At 42.3% G+C, this 22,999-nt stretch overlaps 1 pseudogene; it reads left to right on the top strand.

The window, feature by feature from the left end:
• Positions 1 to 22,776, top strand: part of LOC117534749 — a 35,243-nt pseudogene extending 12,467 nt beyond the window's left edge.
• Positions 22,777 to 22,999: the final 223 nt, after the last annotated feature.

The raw sequence follows: 22,999 nt of genomic DNA, 5'->3' as shown, positions 1-22,999 counted from the left end.
TGGCCCTGACCAATCACAGGTTGGCAGGGGCATCACGTGGGCCTCATCTGATTGGTTAATCCCTCAATTTTTTTTCACCAAGGGAAGCTAGATTCTGCTGGCCTCCTCTCGCAACAGTGAATGCAATCTACTGTTTCACCATGACATCTAGAGGGGCGCTGTTTCACTCTTTGTAAAATACTCAATGAGAATGGGGGAGAGACGGAGAGACGGTCCGGCAGGAACACACAGGAAAGTAGAATTACAGAAACAAAACAAAGTGTTTTTATTTATTTATTTAAGTTATAACTACAATCCGAAAAAACAGGGGAAGCCTGGCTTCCCTTGGCCTCCGGGAGAAAACGCCACTGCTCTCCTGGTTTCCTCCCGGGGTCATATTTCTCCCGCATTTCTGACAAAATCAGATTTACTCAGGACTGTTTCCACTCGGACTTTAATACAGCTACACCATTGTTTGGTTTCCATGGTAACCCGTCTCTTTAGTAGCGCTCGCAACTGAAAGTCTGAGAGGGTGAGGAAGAAAGTCACAGAAAACAGAATCGACAACTACTCTACTCTCTGCTCACTCCTTTCCTGTAAAATACAGGTCCAGCCCACACATATGCTCCATCAAGGATGGTGCTACGGGCCGCAATAACAATAAGCATGTTAATGTTAATCTAACAGCTCCGGCGATCCCCCCTCCCCCCTTTTGAATTTTGAAAAGCTCCCGATTTCTGAGGTCTCAAGGTTGGCAAGTATGAACGCAGCACCAGTCGGACTCTGGGCGGTGTGAAAAGAGCCAGAGCTAAACCGAAGAACCGGTTCTGAACCTGAAAAGCTCTAGCACGGAGCTTGAACCGGAGTTGCGTTGGTGTGAATGAGGTATCAGAGAAGAGGTAGGCCTATGTCTAAGGAAATCTCATTTGCAATAGAACTGTACCAGATATTTCCATACAACTACTGGTTAGTGTTCAATAGCACCCTAGACAATTCAGTAATGGTATATCTTTTAGGTATTTCTGTTTTTCTGATAAATGAGAGAAAAGTGATTGAGTCCTATCTATCACCAAAAAGTACAATTTCCGTCTAAACTAAAGCTAAGTTTACAGGACTATAATTCAGTATTTCTTTAGTTAAATAATCGTCTGACTATTTAGTGATGTAGGACAGCCACCTGGTTCATACCTCAGCAAATCTAAAGACGATAAGAGTGGTCATTCTCAAGTTATGGGCTTTTTTGTCACCTTTGCCACATTCGGCCTGGTCTAATTTGGCTCTTTTTCAGGGATAGGGGTAGTTCTAAAGAACAACCCCAAAAGAAAAATTTCCCCCAAAAGAAAATTTGACAACAATCAATTTCATTAATGGGAGACCCTAAAGATAAGAAAAATCATTGTCGTCATTTGTTCTACCTCGGGTAGGGGTATCTCGAAAACTAAAGCCTTTTTTTTAAAGCCTTGCTGCTGGACTAGTTGGCCCCCACCCGTGTTGCCTCTCCGTCTTCAGCGCCACAAAAAGCTGCTGGATGGCCTCCCTGCCCAGCCGAAAGTCAGGGCGGGGGTCCTCGTCTGCAACATATCTCTGGAGGACTGGCACAGTGGCATTAATAATGCAGTAATGATGGGCCTGCACAACATAAAGAATAGAGGGCAGTTTCAGTTTACTGGACATGTGTTTACTGTTAACCTGTTAAGCCCTGAGCCTGTTTTTCAGATTTCAGGCTCAAAAATTATATTCCCAGAACAATATATCTGTCACGGTGTGTGAAGCAGGTAGGACCCAAATGCAGAATAAAGTGAAACGTCCTTTATTTCAAGGCTAGGTGAACAACAAAGACAAAACAGAACACTCACCGACGAACTAGTCATGACACAAGACGAACCGACAAAGACAGACAGAAAAACCAGAACTTAAATACACACAAGACTAATCACAGAAACAAGACACAGGTGAGGAGGGAGGAGAAAACACAGGGACACCAGGTGAACACAATCGGGTAAATTAGACCCACCAGGGAAACTAACGACCGGGAACCACAGACAGATTTAAACAAGACACAACGCAGACAGAAACAGGCAAGACAGGAGGTGAAGACCTTTCAACATAAAACAAGACAAGACAAAACAACATAAAGACAGATCGTGACAGTACCCCCCCCCCCCTCAAGGGACGGATCCCAGACGTCTAAAAAAAAACCCCACAAAAGTCCAAAACCTCAAGCAGGGTGGGTGGAGGGGGTCCGGATGAGGGACGTATCACTAGACCACCAGGGTGGGTGGAGGGGGTCAGGAGGACGGGACTGAGCTGACCGCCCAGAGGCACAGCAGAGGACCAGGAAGGGATCTCGGGCGGCCGGCCCGGGAAAGCAGAGTTCAAAAAGGGGGATTCGGGCGGACGGCCCGGGGGCAAGGCAGAGTCTAAGGTGGGGGACTCGGGCGGCCGAGCATGAGGGCGAAGGCAGCGGCAGGAAGAGTCAGGGGGCCGAGCATGAGGGCGAGAACCGCGGCCGGAAGAGTCAGGGGGCGGGGCTCAAGGGCGAAGACCGCGGCTCTCAGGGGGCCGGGCTCGAGGGCGAAGACTGCGGCTCTCAGGGGGCCGGGCTCGAGGGTGAAGACCAGACAGCTCCGGAGGCCGGGCAGGAAGGCGCTGACGGGACAGTGCCGGAGGCCGGGCAGAACCCGGTGTCGGAGCTGGTGGGACAGGCCTCGGCAGGATCCCCCACGGAAGAGGACCAGGACACAGGATTTGCAGGACCCCCGGCAGGAGAGCAGTCGGCAGGGCCTCCAACGGCACAGGACATAGGATTGGCAGGACCCCCGGAAGGAGAGCAGACGGCAGGACCTCCAACGAGACAGGACAAAGGGTTGGCAGGACCCCCGGAAGGAGAGTAGTCGGCGGGGCCTCCAACGAGACAGGCCAAGGAGCTGGCAGGACCCCCGGCAGGAGAGTAGACGGCGGGACCTCCAAGGGGACAGGACAAAGGGTTGGCAGGACCCCCGGCAGGAGAGTAGTCGGCGGGGCCTCCAACGGCACAGGACAAAGGGTTGGCAGGACCCCCGGCAGGAGAGTAGACGGCGGGACCTCCAACGGGACAGACATACGATTGGTAGGACCCCCGGCAGAGGAGTAGTTGACGGGGCCTCCAACGGGACAGGACATGGAGTTGGCAGGACCCCCAGCCGAACCTCCAATGGACCAGGACATTGGGTAGGGACTTGAGACGTGACTCGAGAGGGGACTCGAGAGAAGACTCGAGAGGGGAACCAAGGGGGAACTCGAGACGTGACTCGAGAGGGGACTCGAGAGGAGACTCGAGAGGGGAACCAAGGGGGAACTCGAGACGTGACTCGAGAGGGGACTCGAGAGGAGACTCGATAGGAGACTTGAGAGGGGAACCAAGGGGGGACTAGAGGAGGAACTAGAGAAGGGAACTCGAGAGGGGACTCGCGAGAGGAACTCGAGAGGGGACTAGAGGAGGGACTAGAGGAGGGACTAAAGGAGGGAACTCGAGAGGGGACTGGAGAGGGGGCTCGAGAGGGGACTCGAGAGGGGACCCGAGAGGGAACCGGAGAGGGAACCGGAGAGGGAACTTGAGAGGGAACTTGAGAGGGATTTGAGAGGAGACTGGAGAGGGGACTGGAGAGGGGACTGGAGAGGGGACTCGAGAGGGGACCCGAGAGGGGACCCGAGAGGGGACTCGAGAGGGGACTCGAGAGGGGACTCGGGTTGGAACTGGAGAGGGGACTTGAGAGGGAACTTGTGTCGGTCGGTATGCCGACAGGACACGTGGAGCTGGCGTCGTCTGGGGAGCCAGCAGGAGACGAGGTGCTGGAGTCGGCCGGTATGCCGACAAGACTCGGGGAGCTGGCGTCGGCTGGGGAGCCAGCCCTGTAGCCGAAACTGGAGTCGAGCCCATGGCTTCTGGGGCCGGTACTGAAGCCGGAACCATGGCTGCTGGGGCCGGAACCATGGCTGCGGGGGCCGGAATTGAAGCCAGAATCATGGCTGTAAGGTCCGGTTCTGGAGCCGGAAACATGGCTGTAAGGTCCGGTTCTGGAGCCGGAAACATGGCTGTAAGGTCCGGTTCTGGAGCCGGAAACATGGCTGCTGGGGCTCGGGCTGCTAGCCTGGCCTTGCGACGACTCCTCTTAGCAGCCTCCTGAATACTCCGTGGACCTCCATAAGCCAGACGAGTTCCGGAATACGACTCCTGGACAGGAGCAGGAACTGGGGCAGAAGCACGGGTTGACTTCAGGCGGAACCCACCAAGTCGTATGGTGCCAGGTTGGGAATTGGGGAACATGGAGTTAGCATGCCTGGGGCTAGCAGGCCGGGAATCACATGTTTCAAGGAAGTCCAAAATCCAGTCAGGTAAGAACTCCACAAAACATAGTTTCTCTGCTGCCAACCGGTGCGCCTCTACCAGAGCGGCCCTCTTCTGCCGAACACTGGACGCTCCCTTCCACCAATCGAAGCAGCAAGCCAGATAGAAGGTTAAATGCTGTAATTCAACCTCCCATGGATCATCTGCTGGGTCCATTTTGTGGTCGGTTCGTTCTGTCACGGTGTGTGAAGCAGGTAGGACCCAAATGCAGAATAAAGTGAAACTTCCTTTATTTCAAGGCTGGGTGAACAACAAAGACAAAACAGAACACTCACCGACGAACTAGTCATGACAAAAGACGAACCGACAAAGACAGACAGACAGAAAAACCAGAACTTAAATACACACAAGACTAATCACAGAAACAAGACACAGGTGAGGAGGGAGGAGAAAACACAGGGACACCAGGTGAACACAATCGGGTAAATTAGACACACCAGGGAAACTAACGACCGGGAACCACAGACAGATTTAAACAAGACACAACGCAGACAGAAACAGGCAAGACAGGAAGTGAAGACCTTTCAACATAAAACATGAAACAAGACAAGACAAAACAACATAAAGACAGATCGTGACTATATCTTCACTTCTAAAAGGGGAAAATTAATAATATTTTTTCTCAAAGCAATGATAAACCTGTGAGTTGGATGTATAATAAGTACCCTGTATAAAGATTGATGCACAACAGTGACATTTGACCCTTTTAGAGAGGTTTAGGAAAAAAACCCACCTCTGGGGTCATTTGGGTGTATTTGCTATATCTCTGGAACCCATTGGTTGATTTTTGTTGTTGTTGTCTTTATTAGGATCCCCATTAGCACTAGCATGAGCATTGGCTATTCTTCCTGGGGTCCTCACACACTCAAAACATACATAAACATACATACAACAAAATTAAAACAAAACAGCTCATAATTTCATGCAATATACAGTGAAATAAAGTGAAAACTAAAATGGTCATCCAATTATCGCCATCCTAAGGCCAAACAAAAGTAAATACAAATAAGTGTACATAACAACATATGCATACATAGCCACAGGAACAGTTCAAATTTACTTTGTAATATATATTTTTTAGCACCACTTCTCTAAATGGGCAGCTGGCAGGCAGGGGGCTTGTTGAGAATGTTCCTGAATGATGTGAACCGGTAAAGAGTTCCAGCTGATCATGGCTCTGGACTGTTCTCTGTCCCATATTTGATTTAGATTTGGGTAATACAAACCTTCCTTCTATTGTATGTCGTGTTTGATAGTTATGTTGTGCACATTGCGCTATAAACCTTTGTGATAATATATCTGGTGAGTGAGTCACTGTAATATTTCTGACAAAATGTAATAAAATATAAGTTGACCTCTGTCTGACAGTTAACCATTTCAGTGTCTCCAGCATTTCAGTGACTCTGGTTACATTACATTACATTGCATTTAGCTGACGCTTTTATCCAAAGCGACTTACAATACACACATTCGACCAGGAAGACACAACCTTGAAGAAAACAGAATCATATAAGTACATCAGGTTTCATAGAGGTTCTGTAGGAGCACTGCAGTGCACATCGTGCTGCCTTATTTTGTGCTACTTGTAGTTTGTTTAAATATTTTTTCAGCAGCACTAGACCATATAACCAGGGGCGGCGGGTGCTGTAGGGAAGGCTAAGCCTTCCCAAATATTTGTGTAATTGCATCCTGGTAAAATAAAAATATATAATGTCTTTGACATTAGCGCTGCTATGCAGCCACCTGTGCCCTGTACCACGAAGCCAGTTCAACAGACCCTGGATATGCTTGAGTTATCTTAACTATCCCTAACAAACGCGATCTCGCTAAACGGTCATACGGCGCTGGTTATCAACTCGGTAAATCAAGCCAGGGTTTCTCTCTCCAGCTGAGAACGCGTTCACGTGAAAGGGGCGGGGTTAGCTACATTTGACCAATCACAAACAGGGACAAGTGTACTGACAGCGCAGCATCATACTTCATTAATGAAAAGTAAACTAATATTAGACAAATATGAACTTTAAACATCCATGATGACTTAAACATATAATCCAGTATACAAGCCACATAGTTGCACCTGCAAGGAGAATACAGAACAACTCGTTAAAAAATAAACTACCGAGTGTTTGAAAGCGTACAACAGTTTTATGATACTGCCCCATCTAAAACACGAGGGGATCTGACTTTATTACATTTGAGTTGAGTGTTTCGTCAACTTAATGTGTTGCTTAAAATAATACGTCTGCATACAGTATATGTGACAATGTAACTAAGTGTTGCACGGCCAGATACGGCTCGAGAAGCCGACTCAGATAAGGAAATATTGTGATATCGATGTGAGATCGATGATCTGATTGATGATGTGATGTCAGTGTGATATGAATGATAAGTGCGACACGTCGGCGTCTTCTCTGCATACGGCAGTTTAAACTGCATTTCCTTTTTCCTGTAATATGACTTGATAGATTTAAACTCCGCACACTGAGCTCTGATCGGTCAGCAGGCGGTGCTTTCACTGAGTTGATCTCTTTTCTATAGACGCCGGAGGCGGGCAGCGTAAGATGAAAAAAAAAGTTATTTAGCCTTCCCAAACCTGAGCCTCACGCGCCGCCTATGCATATAACCAAACAATAATAAAGCTGCGACAGAACCAAAGCATCCAAAACTTGTCTACTGACATCCATAGGCAAATATTTTACAATTATTTTTACAAGTGACACACCCCTTCCCATTTAACATACAACATTATCAATTTGTTATGCCATACATGTTTGCATACATTCACAGTATATGTATTCAGTATGATAGCTGTCTAACAGAAGTTAAATTAATTTCTCACTTGTTCTGACAATGTGCCTAACCCCAAATAAAAGAACCCAATAAAAAGAGTTGTTAAATAATAGTGAAGTCACGTTGTAATAACAATAACTCATCTCTCTCTCGTTTTCCTTTTGAGCTTTGCCAAAAGCCACTGTGTCAATGTTGTCCTACTTGGGATTCTCGTCCGGAGTTGTCCAATATGGCGGACCATGTCGCACATGCGCACTGCAGATCGGGCAGAGCTGCAGATCGGGTAGTGACACTCACAGTGGGCGGAACTTGTCATAAAGTCCGCGAAAATAAAGCCCGCCCATTTAGAGGGAAGATATGATTGGTCAATTGTACTGTCATTTGACATTACTCTCTCATTGAGTTACTTTTGCTGGCCCTCTGTGAATGTAGAGAGGGACCAACAAGCTCTCCCGTCTTCACATAACTCGCAGAGACGGCATTTAACCCTTCACATTCCAGCAGAAACGGAACAGGCAGATTCGAAGGATTTATTTCTTTGGAAATATTATTTTAAATACAATTAAATCAAGTTATTTTGGTAAAACTAATGAAAAAATGAACAACAAAAAAATATAAAAAATAATATTTTAAAAAAACCTTTTTTTTTTTAATGTTTTCAAATATTATTTTTTTTAGAATATCTTAGGCCTAGAGGGCCCTGACGGCTCACCACTGCCATGTTGTTATTTAACAAAATAATGTTGTTTAGTCGAAAAAAACGAACGGGAGGAAATGCGGCTCGGCTCTCGATTTGTAATCCTAATTTAATCATCATCTTCACCACGATCATTTATGTTTATGTTTGCCGAATTGACATGAAATCACTGACACATATGAATATACTATCAACTTCATTGAAACGTTATTAACGTGCCCCGGCCACACGAGGAGGAAAACGGTCGTTTGCGTTACTGTTTAGTATCATATAGATCGTTCGGCCACACGAGGACGACCGAATACGGCACTAAACGACTGCGGAAACGATAACGGGTCCCAAGGTGGATAGAACGGCAAACGCAACCCTCTGGGGGGTCCAACGGCTCCGTGTGTACGCCCTATATGATCATCCATCCATCCATCTTCTCCCGCTTATCCGTGGTCGGGTTGCGGGGGTAGCAGTTCCAGCAGAGAGCCCCAAACTTTCTTTTCCCTGGCGACATCAACCAGCTCTGACTGGGGGATCCCAAGGCGCTCCCAGGCCAGCGAAGAGATATAATCCCTCCACCTGGTCCTAGGTCTACCCCTTGGTCTCTTCCCAGCTGGACGTGCCTGGAACACCTCCCTAGGGAGGCGCCCAGGTGGCATCCTAACTAGGTGCCCGAACCACCTCAACTGGCTCCTTTCGACGCGAAGGAGGAGCGGCTCAACTCCGAGTCCCTCCCTGATGACCGAACTTCTCACCTTATCCCTAAGGGAGACACCAGCCACCCTGCGGAGAAAACCCATCTCGGCCGCTTGTATCCGCTATATGATCATTTTCTGATAATGATGAGGCAATAGCCCCGCCTCTCCCCACCTCTGCTGCTCACCCCCGCGTCAAAGTAAACTGCACACTGAATTCAGATTATTTATCTTTCTCTCGATATGGACGTAAACGCGAGTGAAGTCTAATCTGACAGGACGGAGACACCTCTCAAACTACCTAAACTAGTTATAAATATGTTTATTTGTTACTGTCGGCCGGGTCACTCATTACTGGATCAGCTGCTGCATGAAACAGACACTGGCGCTGTCTAAAGAGAGGGTGGAAAAAGAGAGGCTCCGTGTATTTTTATTATTATATTATATAGAGTCGTTATTTGTTTGTTTGTTTGTTTTAAAGCTCAATAAATAACAAAGAAGACCTTTGACCGGCACTTTTATAATTTTGTCGGAAGATTTAAACTTTAATACACGTTAACTCTGCCCGGTTCCCTGGGCCCCCACCGCGGAGAAGAAACAGAAGGGCAACCATGACAACCATGCTTCTTCGCTGCTTTTGTGGAGGAAGCTACAGCGCCACGTACAGGCTCCTGCATATGTACTGCAGCTTCTCCAGCGGTTGGAGCTAAACGGAGCTGTCTCGTGTGGACAGACACTATCCAGATGACTATTGCGTGTGGACGGAAGCTTTTTTGCGATTGCGTTTGCGTTAATCCTATGCGTTTAGCCGTTTTCGTCCTCGTGTGGCCGGGGCCTGAGTGACAAGCTTACAATTAGACACAACACTGTCATTGCAAGTTGTGCCTCAGTTAGTTGACTTTTATGTTAAACTGCTAAATTCGTTACTGATAAAAAAAGGGCTTCTCCTGTACCTAATTACCTTAACATTAGAACCGCCAGAAGTTTTTGTATAGGCCTACCTAACACCGTCAAATCCCGCTATTAGAATGCAATTTTTAACAACATAGGGTGCTACATAACACACTTTCAGGAAAAGTCACGGACTGGGGGACTTTAATATTTTATTGAAAAAAGTTACATTGCACACACACAACACATATCACACAAATTGACCCGATTGGCGGTTCTAGTGTTAAATAAACTCACTAATTAATGAAACCAGTTCAATACGCATTATTCTTATTCTTATCATTCTTTATGAGCGCAGAAATAGTCTTAAAATCAGACCTGTTTTTTAAATGAAATCTGACGGCAGGCAGTTAGCTCTGATCACCTATGATAAATCCGCCATACCTAATCGCTGGCCATTCAGCCACAGAGCTCCCTCCATATGAATCAAACTGTAGACGGTGTGAAAGCACCTATTGTTTTAAATAATGGTCGGAATGTGACCTGTGAGCCTTCTGAATTACCGTGGGACAGCACATTCTAAACTAAAATGTTCAATCAATAAAGTAACATCTTATCTTATCTTAATAATATCTTCATATTAATAATAATAATAAATCATACAGTATGTGTCCGAAAGGGAGCAGGAGGAAGCAAACACAAAAATATACAAAAAATATACTGCATATTAAAGCAAACGATTGTAAAGGTAAAAGTATGAGCATAACAAATAAAGAAGTGTAATGTAAACATTTACATTATTATTATGATTATTTAATATATGAAGACTATATATTATTGAATTACAAGATTAGATATACTTTATTTGATCTAAAATATTGATGTGTTCAAATGTTCTTCAAAACACAACTGCAAGTCCATGAAACTTGTCTTTCTGTATTTGTGAATGAAGCGCCATCTCCTGGTTAAAACCTGAAATTGAAAATCTGGCAACGCCCTCTTGGAAAATAGTGGGAGGGCTTAACATTCCTCGATACTGGTCTTAGGCAGGTCGAAGGCAGGAAGCTGTAAGCAGGAGTCTGAAATGAGGTGCTACATCTGTATAGACCGAATGTTAGGAAATGCATGTGTCTGTAATAAGAAGATGAATCCACGAGGATGTCAGCTACAATCCTCTGGAAGCCATTAGGGAAGCAGCATGACGAGACCCAAGGCAGGATCGCAGAGACAGGTTCAGCCATGACCCGAAGTCCACGACTTAATCCAGAACTCAGGATAGAGGATCCAAGACACAGAACTACAGCAAGAGGATCAGCCTCGACTCCGGATCCCGGCGTAGATATAGATACAAAAACAAGAAAAAAGATTTGGCTGGGTTAATCGGAACAAGAGAATACACAGACACAGACAGAGAGGGGAAAGGTCATTGGATAAAAGTTATTCTTGATAACCCTCTAGAAAGATCTCATGAACTTCATCACTCAATCTATCAAGACCCGAGCAGTTCTATTAGATATAGGATAAGAAACAGAGATAGGGAGCACAACAACCTATCTCTTCGTCAGATGCACTCCCCCGCTTATCTAAGCGACTCTGTACCCCGTTACCCTCTACAAGGCCATAGACCAGCAGAGGGGAAATGGGGGGTGGGTAAGGGTAAGGGTTTTTAAGAATAAACCACAAGGGTCTAAAGGGAAAAAATATGAAATATAAGGTACTATATTTTAAGTAATCCTATCTACTATTCCTATATTTGAATAATGTATAAACTATTTTAAAAATACTTTATGAAATCCTATGTTATGTTATAAATATTAAAATAAAGAAATAAATGTATAAATAAAGAACTAAATAAATAAATAACTAAATAAATAAATAAATAAATAAATAAATAAATAAATAAATAAATAAATAAATAAATAAATAAATAAATAAATAAATAAATAAATAAATAAATAAATAAATAAATAAATAAATGAATAAATAAATAAATAAATAAATAAATAATTAAACAAAAGCCAGAGAGAAAAAGTGAGTTTTAAGTGTTGATTTAAAAAACCCCAGGGTCTGGGCCGACCTCACATGGAGGGGCAAAGTGTTCCAGAGCCTCGGGCCAGCCGCTGCGAAAGCTCGATGCCCTCGGGTTTTAAGCCTGGTCTTAGGCACTATCAGCAGCAGCTGATCAGCCGACCTTAAGGCTCTGCTTGGGGTGTAGCGATGGAGGAGTTCGGCTATATAGGCAGGAGCCAGCCCATTTAGGGCTTTGAAAACAAATAAAAGGAGTTTAAAATCTATTCTGAACCGAACTGGAAGCCAGTGCAATGAAGCCAGAATTGAGGTGATATGGTCACGCTTTTTATGGCCAGTGAGAAGATGTGCAGTTGCATTCTGAACTAGCTGGAGGCGTCTAATTGAGGCCTGGTCCATACCCACATACAGAGCATTGCAGTAATCCAGTCCCGAGGTAACAAAGGCGTTAATAACCCTTTCTAGGTCTTGTTGTGAGTTTTCATAGTATGTTTAATACTTAAAAACGAAAGTTAGTTATAATCAAATATAATCAATTATATTCTTGTATAACCCACAATGAAAATGCTTCATATTTTAGGTTTTTCTATAGTTACAGTATAAACAAAACCAAGTGGTTTGTTAAGTTGAGTGTAAGGCCTTTAAGAGTTATGGGTGTCTCTGATAAGAGAGTAGGCCGTTTTTTTTCCCTCTCCTCTGACAGCAGTCCACAGGGAGGGGGGGGGGGGCTCCAGGCTTAAGGAGAAACACATTAAGAGGCCAAAAAGAGTTCATGTCCTTTTCACACTAACATGAGAAGGTGTGTCTCGTGTCATAAAGCTATGGAACATGTCGAGTCATGTCCAGCCTTGTACATTAGAGGGCATGCGCAGTTGTCCACAAATTGGGTGTAGAGGAGGAGTTTGTTTTTTGGGGTTTTCGATCCAGTTTTTTTAGCATAAAGAGACTGGTTTTTTGAGAGAGCGCGAGAGAGAGGGGGGTTTCCCCTGGTAGACTCTCTCCCGGTAGGCTGTGTCCTTCAGAGCTTGGTTAATAGCTCTCGGTAAAGGTTCTCTCAAACTTGGTAAATATCTCTCGAATTTGTTGGTTGAAATGCTGAGTGAATTTGGTTGAAATGCTGAGTGAATTGGGTTGAAATGCTGAGTGAGTTTCTTGGTTGTTGGCTGAGTGGAATGATTTGATGAGAGATGTGGTTGTGAATATTATATATACCGCCATCTGTGAGGAAAATCTCTCCCTCCGAAATTGCGGACAGGTATGGGTTTTTGAATGTTATACCCGCCGTCTGTGTCGGAAAAAAGGTATGAAACTGATGTGAATTGATTTGGTGAATGGAGAGTTGAATGCGCTTTTTATTGTCACCGGTCTTTTTACGAGGAAATACCTCTAAATTCTATCGGGAGAATTTTAAAATGTCACAACTGAATTGGGCAGTTGAAATTAAAACATTTTGGTAATAAATGTAAGACTGTGAATTAAAGTTTCATATTTGAACATGATCACAGCACCAGGTTTTTAGTATGATTATAATGTTGTAAAGAGAGAAGGTAAAAACCCTGTATTAGTTTGGACCTATTTTTCTTCAAATAAACTGAATCCCACCAGTTGGATAGGGATAATTTAAAAGACACCTGTGCTCTCCTCTCCTGCTTCAAAGGTAAGATTGCACCCTGCCACACAAACTTAGGTAGGAGCACACTCCATTTACTGATATCAAAATCCTTCGGGATCCCTTAAACAGATTAAAAAAGAGTTGTCTGAATTGAAACAGCAGTTAATTGAACCTGGTTCTTCGGGGGGTTATAGAGGTGAGATCTTGCTGACGTTGGTGGATCTGAGCCAAGCAGCAAACTTACATAAACTCAATAACTTCGGAAAGGTCAATTAGTAGGTCAGAGTAATTTACCGGAATAAATTATCAGGACCTCACCGACTCTAAACAGTCTTTAAAAGATAAAAACGACTTGGTCTTAGCCAATAGTCGTATTTTGAAAAAGCAGGTCTTGACTACAGTGCTAACCTGCTTATCAAATTAAAATTAAAATTTGGAAGATTCCACAGATTATAGAACTATAAGGATCATCACTGAGCAATCAGAACTTGTGACAGGGGAAGCAAATACAGACAACACACAAGTAGCTTTAGGTAGCAATACACGGAGATATGCTCACTTTAGCTGTTATTCTGATCAAAAGTCGTGTTCAATGGCATTAAAACGAGAAAAAACGAGAATGAAGGTTAATCCATAGGTTATAGCAATGTGTCTGTCACTTTGAAAAAGTATTGATAATCCATAATTCAATTTTTATGCAAAAATCGGAGAAGAAAAATTAGCTGCTAATGGTTGCCACCAGAGGTTAGCGCAGCTTCCTGTTTTTCTACGTGTCACTATCACTCCTTATTTGGTAACCTGTGTGTGTATGTGGAACTTTCACTCGATTATATTGGCTCTAAAGATCATCCAATTTGACCAAGGTTTTTTTTGTTTGCTAAACCTCTCTAAAAAGGTCAAATGTCACTTGTTTTGCATCAATCTTGATACAGGGTACTTATTATATGTTGTACTTTGGATTCCTAAAGCTTTTAGTCTACTAACTCATCATCCAAAAAATATTTTTTGGACGGTCACTATAATTTACAGTTTTTTACCATGTTCAATCTGAATTTTCTTTAAAATAAAAAACATCTATATTGATTCTGACTCTTCTACATCCAACTCACAGGTTTATCATTACTTTGAGAATTTTTTTAATTAATTATTTCCCTTTTAGAAGGGAAGATATGGTCATTTGTTCTGGAAATGTCATTTTCGAGCCTGAGACCTGAACAACAGGCTTGGGGTTTAACAGGTTAAAAGTCACGTTCGAGTCCAGTATGACTCCAAGATACTTGAAGTGGGGGACTAGTTCTAATTCTGCTCCGTTTAAAAACACATTGGATCCTTCGATTTTGACTGGTCGTTTACTGAACATCATGCATACTGTTTTTATGCATTTAACTGTAAGCAAATGTTGTTCAGCCAGTGTTGAACCGTGTCCAAAGTATTTGAGAGACAGGATGTGATTATTTCTGTATTTTTCCTGTGTACAAAGATAATAATATTGATAATCATTTCAAAGTGACACAGAGACACAGAGACATTGGATTCATCTTCAGCAGCGTTTATATGCGTTTTAATGCCATTGAACACAACATTTGATCAGAAAACAGCAAAGGTAAGACGTATTTGCCGTAATGGCCCTGTTAACATTACATTACATGTTACTTGTTAGACGCTTTTATCCAAAGCGATTTACACACTCAATACTGTGGACATTCCCCAAAGGAGCAATTTTGGACACAACGACATGCTGACTGCAGTGGGGTTTGAACCTGGGTTCCAGCCCCTTATCCCAACGTCAAGGCTCTATCCACTGCGCCACACGCCTCCCTGTAAAGTGAAGTTGTGTGTTGTCTTTGCTTGCCTTTTCTGCCGTGAGTTCTGGTGATGATACATATACCATTAGAATCTGTGGAATCTCAGCTTTCATATGATATCTAGTTTGTGCAGATCCGATTAAGTATACAATATTTCTACTGTGAGTTATGTGCTAAGTGCGTTAGCACTCTTTCGCTTACTGCTGATTCAGAGACTCGGTGTTAGAGTTGGGTTTTGTTTCAGTAAAAATATTTCATATCGTCAGTTAGCTGAGTTTCTTCTTGTTAAGTGGGTATGACACATTCATAGTTTCTTACATGTTATGAAGTCCTCAGACACTGTTGCGGCCCAGGCAGGTTAATGGTTATTTGTTGGTGTGTGTTTACATAATTAAAAAAACTATTTTAATGTGATTACACATTTTCTCCATATCGATAAGTGTTAGAACGACTACAAACATGCACAAACTATATATGTGACCTGCTCTATCGAAATCAGTCGCATTGACCAGAAGACACATTTTGAGTTGTATACACTGTTGGAAAGAGGAGATTCCTAGCTTTCTAACGATATCATGATTGTTTTTGTACTCCAAATATTAAGCAAAATATGTCACATTATATAATGACTGTCACTGAGTCCTCATTTTGAGAAAACGGCCTTCAAAGTTTCCTCTTCTCTGGAATCCATCGATCTGATTGATTATTAGCAAATGATCCAAATACTACGGAGGGAAGATATTTTGGTTTGGATTACTGGTCTGGGGGAAGCTCGCGAGTGTGTGTGTGTGTGTGTGTGTGTGTGTGTGTGTGTGTGTGTGTGTGTTTGTGTATTTTTGCTGTGACGTCAAGTTACTCCGTTCTCCGCTTGTAATTATGCCGTTAAAAGCTTCAAAGTTGTATTTATCATCTGAATTTGCCGAAACAAGTTTAATATTCTGAAAGACAAAACTTTGTTTATTTGAAATCAGATGAAAACAAACTGTAACGGACCGTGCCGTGTTATCTATGATTACTATACGCCTTACATTTATAATTTCAGCCGGAGGGAGGGGGAGTGGCGCTGCGGAAGAGCAGAGCGCGAGTGAGAGGTGCCTGTCATCTTCCCTTTACAAGCTTCAAAAATGTATTTATAGTGTGATTTTGGAAATAAAAGTTTCATATTCTGAAAGCCAATACTTTATTTATTTAAAATTAAAAGTTACTGCCACCTGGTGCTGCAGAGATTTCATGAAGCGAAGGAGGTTTTCCTTCTATAAAACTGCTGTGGGCCGCAGATACTGTGAGAGTCACAGACATGAATTCATAGATGAAGGCAGACTGGTTCACAGACTCTCCTGTTTTGCCGATCCGGTGCTTAAACAAATACCTTTACACCCCTGGCCGAAATGACTTACCCTAAAAGGAAGTCCAAGTTCGAAATATATCTCAAATAATGTATGCACTGCCATTTCCCCACATAAACATAACAGTTTATGATGAAACGTCTGTCTCCTATGCGCTCCACTTCCTACTTGGCGCACCGCTAACTTTTTCATGTTTTTTTTTTTCATTGCCCTTTAGGGGCTTCGTACAATACCAAAACAAATATTTAAAGTCGAGTCTTTTATCAATGTTAGTCAAGCAAGTCTCAAGTAAAAAAATATGCGACTCGAGTCAAGTCATGTGATTCGAGCCCCCCACCTCTGGTATATACTGTGGTTAGAATGATGCTGTTACTGTATCAAATATAATACAAATATAATAAACACAAATAGTTAGTAAAAGTAGTATTCCGTTAACTCAAGGTTTATATTAAGAGTTTTTATTGTGTTAACTGTATTTATGCTTTTTAGATTTACTTTCTCTCTTTATTTGTCCGTCTGTTCTAGAAACCGAAAGGAAGAGAGAGACGTCACAGCTGTCAGCAATGTGACAAATCCTTTACAACATCTTCACATTTAAAGTGCCACCTGCGTATTCACACAGGAGAAAAACCGTACAGCTGTGAAGAGTGTGGGAAAATGTTCACTAGATCTGGTCATCTCAAAGCACACCATCGTATTCACACGGGAGAAAAACCGTACTGGTGTGAAGAGTGTGGAAAAAAATTCACAACATCAGGTAATTTTCAAACACATCAACGTATTCACACTGGAGAAAAACCGTACAGCTGTGAAGAGTGTGGGACAACATTCACGACATCAGGTGCTCTCAAATCACATCAACGTATTCATACTGGAGAAAAACCGTACTGGTGTGAAGAGTGTGGGAAAACTTTCAATAGGTCAGATGCTCTCGAATCACATCGACGTATTCACACTGGAGAGAAACCATACTGGTGTGAAGAGTGTGGAAAAACTTTCACTTCATCAAGTAATCTCAAAAGTCATCAACGTATTCACACTGGAGAAAAACCATACAGCTGTGAAGAGTGTGGGACAACATTCACGACATCAGGTGCTCTCAAATCACATCAACGTATTCATACTGGAGAAAAACCGTACTGGTGTGAAGAGTGTGGGAAAACTTTCAATAGATCAGATGCTCTCGAATCACATCGACGTATTCACACTGGAGAGAAACCGTACTGGTGTGAAGAGTGTGGGAAAACGTTCACTACATCAGGTGCTCTCCAAAAACATCACCGTATTCACACTGGAGAAAAACCGTACTGGTGTGAAGAGTGTGGGAAAACGTTTTCTCAAAGTATTCACCTTAAACTCCACGAGCGAATCCACACCGCATAGTTTTGAACAACTATGAGAGCCAAGCTAGCTGTTTCCTCCTCCTGATGTCCTGTTATATTTGAAGAGTCTTCCTGAATTGAAGTCTGACTAACAGACTTCAATTCACTGAGTCAGTCTCGTTTGATGTCCCTGGACAAGCCCTGAGGTCCTCTTCAGCTTTTTGAATATCCCTAAAGTCCCCCAAAAGAAAATGGGTGAGGCTTTTATCCACTACGCTCCCAAACTGTGGAACACCAGGAAATATCAGAGAGGCTCAGTGGACTTTTTTAAACACCTTCTAAAGACACATCTCTTTAGATAGGCTTTTTATTAGCAACCCCCCACTTGAAATGGTCTTTTAGTCTTTATTATTTACCTACTTTTATATTGTTTTATTTATGATATAGGAAGGGGTTTATCTCATATTAGTTATTTAACCTTTTCAATAACAACATTTATTTTTATGTTGGTTTCTTATATTTTAATCTTTTAACCTTTATTAGAATTATGACACTAAAGTATCATGGCACTGAATCCGCCAGGGGGCTAGTGCCAATCGCATTCACACCGCAGTACTTTCCCTGAGGCAAGATTACGCCGACGTCACTTCGTCTTCTTCTTCTCTGGGTTTACTGGCAGGCCGCAAAACCACTTCACGGCGAGTACAAAAAAAAACGAGAGAAGAAGAACTACACGGGGGAGGGGGTATAAAGCCCACCCGCTGTATGAGGCGTTTGTTTACTTTCCGACCTCAGACATGATGGAGTTCATAAGGGTAATTTACAAATAAAATACCCCATTATAACAATGGACTTTATCTTTATGTATTTATTATATATTACCCCCTCTGGCTGATTTTGGAAAAGGACATTAACCCTTGTTTGGTGTGTTTCCCTTATTTATCTAAAACAAATGACATGATCAATTACTTGTGTTTATGTGTGTAAGACTTGTGTTTCTGCCCCTGCCATTGCTGCACAAGGTTGCAACATTGTAGATAAATTCAACCACCGACACCTGTCTGCTCTCACATTCTTCTATTCTGCACATTTGGGGTGGGACACAATAAATAAAGCTTCGCCAGTTTGTTTGTTTTATTGCACAGTCAAGACATAACAATAACGGCATCACGCTGTTCCAGGTGTGTCGTATGCATGTAAATTGAAGTTAAATAAAAGTGTGAAATGTAAAATAAAGTGTAAGTAGTTTCAAAACAATGTAACAGTGGCAATATATATAGCAGCAGACACACCTTAGTGCAAGTTAGGTGTCAGTATTAAACAACAGTGGCAATATATATATATAATAACAATAGAAAATCGTTACCACTCTTATTATTGTGGTCTTTAATTTTTTTATAGTCCTGCCTGAGTTTCTTTATTTTTACCCGGCATCCGTGTGCACTGTGCACGATTCCCAGCTCAAGTAGCTTTTGCGAACATCGCTCAAAACATTTGGAGTTGGGAACTGCTTTCTGTAGAAGCTGCTGCATCCCGTCCTCGGAGTAAATTGCCAGAAGCGCCGACACTTCCTCATCATTCCACCGCTCCGGTGTTGTAGTACGTGTGGTCATAACTGATTTAAAGTACAAAAAAAGGAAAAAAGGGCGAGGAAAAAAATGGCTGCCTAACAAAAAAAATTCAGAGTCTAACGGGGCGTGGTTTGCAATTGGCCCAGCCAATAGAAATAGAATAGAAATTGGCACTCTTTTATCACCAGGTTCGTACCACCTCTCTATCAGGGACTGAAAATGGCCAAAAGAGTTCCCGGCACTGAGTAGTCCCGGCGGTGTGAACTCGACATTATTGGTACTAACGGAACTAAAGAACCAAAGTACCAGGGAAAGTCCTGCGGTGTGAATGCGGCTATAGAAATACTCAAGTAAAGTCAAAGTACCTCTAAATGGTACTTAAAGTGGACCTATCATGCTATATCTGAACAATATATTGTAGGGCCATGCCTATATAAATATAGTTTTTTTTTTCAGTTGCATTGAGTTGTCTTGTTTTGTGTCAGCTGTAGTTGTGTTGATTATTTCAGGGACACAGCCGGAGAAGCAGCACTGAGAGCAGCATGGAGGAGAACAAAAAGACCCCTGGAGCTCAGGTCAGTGTGCACTTCTTCACAATATATTCCTAACACTGTTATCCCCAAATGAAAGATCACAACCTGTTTAGAAAATCCAATATGAATGCACTGTATGGTTAGATATAGCTTAGAACGTTGTTGTATACTATACGATATACGATAACACTTTATTGGTCAGATAAAGTCTGAAATGTGACTTGCATCACAGCAGCTCCATGTGTAACATCAACATAAACAAATATCAAGACAATACATGAAAAACAAACAACAAACATGTAACATAACAGCAGGATCAGTGAGAGAAAACCTGCTCAAAGAGCCTTCAGCGTGCTTTTGTTCTGGATTCAGCTCTGTATTTACTGAGAGGACTGACTGGAGCACAAAGGATGCTTCAGTCTGACTTTATTGAATCTCCATTAGATGCTAGCAGTTAATATTCTCTGTTCAGAGCATGCTTTGGGTCCCAGATGATGTTGTTGGACAGCCTCTCAGGTTATTATGGTCTGCTGAGTCAGAAAGTCTCTGACAGGGTGTACCAACAACCTTTGAGCAGATTCTTCACAGGTGGAGCAGTTTTGATTTGAAAGCTATTGACAAACACTTGTACCAGGTAGCATTGCAGTATTGCAGAACAGACACGATCATAGATGAAAAGTAGGGCTGCATGATTTGGGGAAATAATCTAATTGCAATTTTTCTGACAGATATTGCGATTTGATTTGCAATATTTGTTTTTAAGCAACCCAGCGGAAGTTTATTGTAAAATGCGGCTATATCTCCGGCTAGGAAGGTCGTATCAAAGTGCTCCCGTCTCTAGCACCCCCGCAGCCCGAGCTACGAGCTAAATAACTAAACTTACATGAAACTTCCGTTGGGTTGCTTTAAAGTCAAGCTTCAGTTTAAGATTCACCCTGTAATAGATGTAAAACATGTGAGCATTACTAACCTGACTCAGATGGTTTGATTCACCAAACCATCGAGGAAAGCTCCATTTGAAGCCATTTGGAAAGGGCAGGCACTTTCAGAAATACTTGGCAGGTGATTGGATCAATCTGTCTATCACTATCATGGGCCACTTCTGATTGGTTAACAATGCCTTCTGATTGATGTGGATGACTGACACACAAGAAGAAAGAAAACAATAACAAATAAAATGTTTTTGAAAAAATCGCAGGCTTTGCGATTTGATAATCGCATCATTTCAAATTTCGATTTAAAATGGATTAATCGTTCAGCCCCAATGTAAAGAACAATGGAAGAATTTCTCTGATCGCCCAAAAATATGTGCTCTTTCCATGACAGCAGGTGGTCAATCATTACACCCAAGTATTTGTATGAAACTCGGAGAACTTAATTATGAATTGATGTGGTGTGTTGGTACGACAATCATCAGTGGAGAGCAGTGCTTCTCAAAGTGTGGTCCTTTTGACTTTCTCTCTTTCTTTGTCCGTCTGTTCTAGAAACCTAAAGGAAGAGGGAGACGTCACAGATGTCAGCAATGTGACAAATCCTTTACAACATCTTCACATTTAAAGTGCCACCTGCGTATTCACACAGGAGAAAAACCGTACAGCTGTGAAGAATGTGGGAAAACATTCAGGGAATCAGGTTCCCTCAAAAGACATCAACGTATTCACACAGGAGAAAAACCTTACAGCTGTGAAGAGTGTGGGACAACATTCACGACATCAGGTGCTCTCAAAAGACATCAACGTATTCACACAGGAGAAAAACCGTACAGCTGTGAAGAGTGTGGGACAACATTCACGACATCAGGTGCTCTCAAAAGACATCAACGTATTCACACTGGAGAAAAACCTTACAGCTGTGAAGAGTGTGGGAAAACGTTCACTCAACCAGGTGATCTCCCAAAACATAAACGTATTCACACTGGAGAAAAACCGTACAGCTGTGAAGAGTGTGGGAAAACGTTCACTCAATCAAGTGATCTCCAAAAACATCATCGTATTCACACTGGAGAAAAACCGTACTGGTGTGAAGAGTGTGGGAAAACGTTCAATAGATCAGATGCTCTCCAAAAACATCAACGTATTCATACTGGAGAAAAACCGTACTGCTGTGAAGAGTGTGGGAAAACGTTCAATAGATCAGATGCTCTCGAATCACATCGACGTATTCACACTGGAGAGAAACCATAGTGGTTTTAAGAGGGTGGGAAAACGTTTTCTCAAAGTTCTAACCTTAAACTCCACGAGCGAATCCACATCGCATAGTTTTGAACAACTATGAGAGCCAAGCTAGCTGTTTCCTCCTCCTGATGTCTTGTTATATTTGAAGAGTCTTCCTGAATTGAAGCCTGACTAACAGACTTCAATTCACTGAATCAGTCTCGTTTGATGTCCCTGGACAAGCCCTGAGGTCCTTCTCAGCTTTTTGAATATCCCTAAAGTCCCCCAAAAGAAAATGGGTGAGGCTTTTATCCACTACGCTCCCAAACTGTGGAACACCAGGAAATATCAGAGAGGCTCAGTGGACATTTTTAAACGCCTTCTAAAGACACATCTCTTTAGATTAGCTTTTTATTAGCAACCCCCCACTTTAAATGGTCTTTTAGTCTTTATTATTTACCTACTTTTATATTGTTTCATTTATGATATAGGAAGGGTTTTTATCTCATATTAGTTTTTTAACCATTTCAATAACAACATTTATTTTTACATTGGTTTCTTTATATTTTAATCGTTTAACCTTTATTAGAATTATGACGTTTTTATTACTATTCATTTATATTTATGTTGTACCTATATGTTCACTTTATTTTATAGGGTTTTATATTGTTGAATCTATCCACTTGTCTTGTGTCTTATCTTTCTGAGAGAAATCATAATTTAGTTTTCATAATCCTTCTCCTGGGCTGCTTGTGTGACGTGTGCAGCATGTGTAGTGTGGTGTCTCTGTGTGAGAACTGTTAGTTTAACGTGTTCATTGTTAGGAGATGTGCTCCAGTTTGTCTTTGTGCATGGAGTACTTCAGTCACTTTCTTTTAGGAGAAAGTTGTTCTCAGTTCATCTTAAGTTTGTTTTGTAAATTGGCTGGTGAGCCTTCTTCCTTTTCAAAAAATTAAACATTATCTACTAATTTTGCCAAATCAGTTTCCTCTCTCTCTCTGTTATTTTTATATTTTGTTACTTCCCTTTGTACCCCTAGTTTAGCAGGGAACGTAACACTGTATTTCATTTGTTATTATCATACCTTTTACCTCCTTGTTTATCTTAACCTGTTAAAATGTTATATTTAGCTGCATGTATCTGTAAAGGTCTTAACATCTGAGGGGGCTTTCTTGTCGTTTATTGAACTATGAAGAAAT

The sequence above is a fragment of the Gymnodraco acuticeps genome, unplaced genomic scaffold, assembly GCF_902827175.1.
Source record: "Gymnodraco acuticeps unplaced genomic scaffold, fGymAcu1.1, whole genome shotgun sequence".
Taxonomy (NCBI): Eukaryota; Metazoa; Chordata; class Actinopteri; order Perciformes; family Bathydraconidae; genus Gymnodraco; species Gymnodraco acuticeps.
The sequence above is the reverse complement of the archived record's forward strand: the minus strand, read 5'-3'. Positions and strand labels throughout refer to the sequence as shown.